Genomic DNA, 6,469 nt, shown 5'->3' with positions numbered 1-6,469 from the left:
GCTAGGTAAATGGCAATAAAATTCATCATGAAATTGTAAATATATACAATAAAATATACGTTTGCATATATTACGTAATATAGGTGGACCCATAAATATAACATATATAAATTTCTCAAATATAGTTAAGACAAATTTTATAAATTTAAATACAAATAATCAGCAATTTAGGTAACACATTTGCTACATATATATTACTTAATATATTATATGACAATACATATAAATAATTCATAGAGTATATATAACATATCGATATTCATATAACTGTAAAATTTATAATAAAATTTAACTATGTAGTAAAATTTAATTCCCTTAAATGAAGTGATGGATAATTATATAATAATTACAATTTTTTTTTCTCTGACACGATAGAAATTAAAAAACAGTAAGATCCATATGGTATTCAAATCCAAGTCTTTCCGGTATTAGACACTAACTTATATCATTGGTTAATTTTGCTGGAAACATAATAATATATGAGAGTTTCAACCACCTGCACAATTTAATAATATTTAGAACTCACTCTAACGACTATTTAAAGAATCAAAAAGGGAGATTAAAAATCGGCCCACCTACAATAATTAGAATTTTTTACGAAGCACCTAATAGCAGATTCGTACTGAAACGTTAATTATCCATAAGTACCGCTGAAAAAACTACTCTTTGTTGGGAAAGGATGCGCGATATACAGAGCACTCTACACGGCGCATAATATTATTGTTTTTGTTCCCTTCAGTTACTGATCGCCAATGTGCCCATCTAGATTTTTATTACACAAAAAACTATATTTTTTGCTATATTTATAGCACTTTTGCAAGTCACACAATAAAAATAATGCTTATTTTTTAATTTAATAAAAATAGTTATAATTATTATTTTAAATATAATGAGAACGTTCTTACAACTAAACTTATAATATTTATTAAAAAAAATCAATATTGTATATATTTAGTTACAATGTCATAAAAGGTCTCCAACACACTAAAGCTAGTAAGTAGTAATAAACAATAGTCAGATAACGACATCAAAGAAGACAGAATACTATTGACTAAATGTTATACAATACAATTTAGGTACGGAAAATTGTTATTCATGCATTTTTCACAACATTTAATTTACAAAAACCTCAGCACAAGTGTGTCTACAATTTGCCTCCCTCTGTACATTCGCGCATGTATACAAGTCAACGATGTGTTATTAATTACAGCACCACCTTAACAAGTGCAAAGCCATGTAAATAATTTATAAATTATTGTTTTTAGATGTACAATATATATTCAACGACTGTGAGGCCGCAACAATTGTTCCGCATTGATACCTTTTTCGTTTTAAATCCCTTTGGCTATTTGCTTTTAACCTGTCGAGAATTAATCATGAGCCGGACGCTATGCAGGCAAGGACGAGCCCCTTGTTATGATTGCTCCCCTACCTGTCCTCTACTTAGGAAAACACTCCCTTTTATATCCGACTGAACACCCTTCAGAATTTCCTCTGACACAACGTCATATGCATATCACTGTAAAATATTGCTATACAAAATCTCGCTTAAATTCAAAAATAATTGCAACGTCACCCTTTGCCTATTTATATTATCGTGGGTCGTTATATATGTAGATTCGGTAACAAATTTTAATGCTAAAGTATTATTTATTATAATATTACTGTCGCCTGCTACTATGTATTAAGACACTTACTTCTAAACATAATTATAATGAGTTTAATTATTTTAACTGTAACTTTTCAATAGACAATCGCTTCAAATTATTTTAAAAGAAAATTAAAGTTGAACATAAGTCATAACATTATTAATTTCTATGCAATTTTTTATTATACATCTAATAAAAAATCTAAATACCTGAGTAGAATGATGTATTCACCGGTATTTATTAGGCATTTACCAGAACCAAAATAAATGCCTCTATTATAACCCTTTATTGATGCTTAAAAATATGTTTAATTATAGTAATGTCAATAAATTTATTTATAAATTATAAACTTGAAAATTAAAATAAACAGTATCTCGTAATAAATACAAGATACTGCTTCATTTTTATAAATTCGCACGTTATGGTAAAATACGACTTAATATTAAATATTATAACACGTTGTTTTTACTACATAATATTATCTTAATGTGTGTATTCCCGTGAGAATATGTTTTGAAATGCAAAAAGGAATACACACCACGTGTATAAATAAAAAGGAAGGATCCCTTTTCTTATTGTTTTCCAGTGAAAACGCATCTCAGTTGGGAAATATAAATGAAAAGGGATGCGAACAGAAAGTCATATATACCACTATACACTATATATGTAGAAGGACAAGGGTGAGAAAATAAAATAAAATGAGTACAATGGGATGCATTTAGCTTCGATGTATTGAATTTATGGTGAAACAAAAGTATATACAGTGTGACCGATTTATTTTTATAATAATTTATTTAATTTATTTTAGACACCATATTATTATATTTTTTAATATATTCCAAACGCAGTTGAAATTTCATATACTTGTATGCTTGTATGCATCAGAGTCGTTTCAACATGTGCTGCAGAAGTCTGTAAAAAATATATTCTGACTCACAACTTTTTAAAAGTTTGACTCCGATTACAACTCCTGCTGTTGAGCATTAAAACTTATACAAATAATAAAAGTATATTATTAACTAAATATACATTATTTTATTTTATAATATCTTATCCTTATAAATAATGTCAAATATATTACCTCTTAAAGAATATGCCACAGGATCAGGGAAAGCAGAGAAAAATCATTAAGTTAGCTTATTTTTAATATTGAAATAAATAGTAAAGGTAATCAATTAGTGCTACAATGCTCAAATTAACACAGTTATGTATTTTTAGGGACAACCCATAATCGTTGCGCTTAAATAATGTCTTCAAGAGTCGTGAAACTGATGGATTTGTGTATCTTGAATTTCTTAAGAATTAATAAATAATTAATAATTAACAAAATTTTTAGTGACGATCTTTTTGGCAACACCTCAATAAACAACAGTCAGACTCGGATATGGTCATGGATAAGCTAGAATCACTGCCCGATTTACACAATTTTGAGTTATAATGAAACAAAATAATTAATAATATATGTATTAGACAAAAACAGCATTTCGATCTGCCGTCCTCAAACATTTTCCAGTCAATCAAAAAATTAAAATGCGAGGATATTTTTTCTAACTAAATTTAAGAATAGTTAATTATTTTATTTAAATTCTACAGAATTGCACAATACAAATAAGCACAAACAAAATAGCGCGACGACAAAATGGCGCAAAATAAAACAGCGCAAGGCGTACAAAAAAAAATTGAATAATTGTATAGTTAAATTTGATAATACACAATAAAGATAAAAAAAATGTTAGTGAGTAAAAAAACCATAATTAAATTATTTGCGATTAAACTTAATCAGTACAAATAAATAGAATGCACCTAAAGAGATACAATATCATATAATTTGTACTAAATATTTTTTACTTTTTTATATAAAATGATATATTTTTCCATTCAACTATACTTTATTTACAATCGCATAGTCTTATTTAATTTTATTGAAAAATTAAATTTAAAACTTGAATAATGAGAATCGACAAATTAAAAATAAAAATTGCCTAATTAAAATATATTATTAAATGATCATCTAAAATTTAATTCCAAAATTAAAAATGTCATTATTGTTTTTAGTCGTTGCACCGTTTTAACATGCGCCTTTTTGTACCCGAACTATTGTCGGCGCTTTTTTGTCTTGTGTACTTTTGACGAAACATTTTGTGATAGTTTGCTAGGTTACGTGATGAAAAGTTACCGTTAACTAAACCTAAAATAAATATTTTATTTAAAATTATAACCAGTTGTTTGATTTTTTACCTTTTTAATTATTTCATGAATAAAAAATATTTATAGTGTATTTATTTCTTCATTTTTAAGAATATAAATATTTTTATATTCTTAAATATGAAAAAACTGTAAAAAATCTTGATATTTCGAATATTTTTTCATTACGCTCTTATCCGCGGAGCAGATAAGTTAATAGTCTTTAATTTAAACAGTGTTTTTGACATAAAAACTGAGTGAAAGTGCGAATTACAAAAACCTCTTATCGCTGCGAAATAAAAAAAGTGTATGTAAAAAAATTAAAAATCTCCTGATGATGCTAATAGTTTACTGGCGAAATATATAGAGAATTAAATTAAGAAAGAAAAATGGAGAACATTTTTCACAATTTTTATATTACCTGTTACTATTATACTATACCCACGTGATAATTATCAATAAAAAAAATCTTAAAGGAACTATATACAGGTTTATTTAATATTTACAGTTTATATTGATGCGTATTTAATAAATATTTTATAAGCCTTACTGAATTATATTTAAAAATATAACTGTAAAAAAGGGCTCAAAATATAATATTCGTTCATTTATATAATATATATATATTGTTTGAATAATAATGGAAGCTAATGTTTAATTAACTATCATTAGCCATTTAATGTCGAATTGTCGCCCTAATTTGCCTAATATTTGCCGCTATCTTAAAATTGCCGCCCTATCTTCAAGACCATCGCATCACTTACACCTCAAACAAAATATATATGTATATATATATATATGTGTTTTTTATACGTACCTGAGTACGCAGTACATATGTATGTGTTCATTATCCCTCTCAGTTGATATATTCGGACTCGTTCGTACCCTCTCGGCAACGTTCGTTCCGCCAAAGCACCCCTTCTCCAGTCTTCATCCGAACGTCGTGAGGGTAGGATTCGCGCCCGGACTCACCCCGAAAACATTGCGATCGTGTTTTGAATAAAAATCTTAAAATGAAAAAATATAACAAACAATAATAAAAATATTTGGATTTTTACCTTATCATACATAAGTTAATAAGACATGATGAAATTAAAATAAATTATCGTTTAAATTATAAATAAAAGTAGACGTTATTTATTTAAACCATAAAACAGTGCCATGAATATAAATAACAGTGCAAACTTTCAATAATTAATTAATAATTGTGGATAAATTGTTATTTTGTGCATCGAATGCAGTTTGGTTCACGTGCATAGCTAAAAGGAACTGCAAGAGATTTGCCGCATTGGAGAGGAATACAAACATATTGAAACAAACACGGTATGCTTTTACTACTTTAATTCTCACAACTATTTACTGTTTATTTATTTATTAAAAAACATATAAATTTCTTATTACCCGTAATAAAAAAATAAGTAAAAACTATTTCTACTAAAATCTTTTTTATAGAAACTATTAAAGTGGGTCAAGTTTTATGCACGACAAATATACGCTGACCCTTATAAAACCGTCAAGAAACGAATGAACTACATCTTCTCCACTTTGGAGACATTCTAAACTTAGTGATTCAATACGTGTTCGTTTTATATAGCGCGAGTAAGACATAATAAATTTAAATTAACTTACTCAATTTCGCAAAATTTCTTATGCCCAATTAAATGTCTTAATTACTAACATTTCGCCTTTGAAAATATTTCTTTTGATATACACACTCCCAGTACGAAAGAAGTCACGCAGTTGAGCGTATTTTTATAAGCTTATAAATTAAATAATAACATAATGTTGTAAATAATAAATGTACTACAATTTTTTATCGCAGAGACATTTTTCCATTCGTTTATATTTTTCCTACTTGTGTTTACCTTCCTCTTCACGGCTATTAATAATTTGTCACAGGTGCGAAAATGATAATAGAAAACGTGTGAAAAATCGCATTTTTTTAACCAGATGACATATTGCAAGGTGACACAGAGAGGGGTGAAATTTATCCAAGAAAAAGTTCTTTTACTGAAAGAATGGAGTGAGTCATGAATTGTGACAATGATTAATTATTTTTTTTAAATACTTAATAAAATACTAAATACTAAAAATCTTAAAGTTTACAGAACTTTATATAAAATATCGACCATACTTTGCATTTATGTATTACGTAAGTATTTAATTTTTATGTAAATTTATTTCCTATATAAATATATCTTAAGCTAACGAAAATTAACAGCAACATTTTATTTTTTTAGAAAATAATGCAAAACAATTTTTATAGTTTATTATATAATATATGTTGTTCTAGAATGACTACAACAGTATTATACGATTTAACAACGTAGTGGTTTTGTATTTGTATTATTATCTATATGTACAATTATTTTAAATATGGTAGACTTTTTGTACAATTAAAATAAAAATATAGATCAATTGTTCGAATCTATCATAAACTGTAACAATTTTAAGATATTCTTATTTTGCTAATTGATGCTCATAATTTAATATCCAAATAAATATAAATATATTAGAGCAATTCATTGCATACAAATTTATTGAATTTAAAAATTATTTTTACAAATATCTATCCTAGTGGTGTTGTACAAATTGAATAAATGCGTGATTTATTGGATCGTTCACGTGATTGTGCA

The 6,469-nt window shown here is 26.7% G+C and overlaps 1 protein-coding gene across 1 annotated transcript in view; it reads left to right on the top strand.

The window, feature by feature from the left end:
* Nucleotides 1-4,758: 4,758 nt before the first annotated feature.
* LOC148238921 (uncharacterized) overlaps nucleotides 4,759-6,469 on the top strand; it is a 96,717-nt gene continuing 95,006 nt past the window's right edge. The window contains exon 1 of the mRNA XM_088187187.1: nucleotides 4,759-5,156. The gene's annotated coding sequence lies outside the window, so the exon portion shown is untranslated. The remainder of the gene's footprint in view (nucleotides 5,157-6,469) is intronic.

Source organism: Plectrocnemia conspersa, unplaced genomic scaffold (assembly GCF_051122295.1).
Source record: "Plectrocnemia conspersa isolate PC_06_02 unplaced genomic scaffold, ASM5112229v1 ptg000001l, whole genome shotgun sequence".
Lineage (NCBI taxonomy): Eukaryota > Metazoa > Arthropoda > Insecta > Trichoptera > Polycentropodidae > Plectrocnemia > Plectrocnemia conspersa.
The sequence above is the reverse complement of the archived record's forward strand: the minus strand, read 5'-3'. Positions and strand labels throughout refer to the sequence as shown.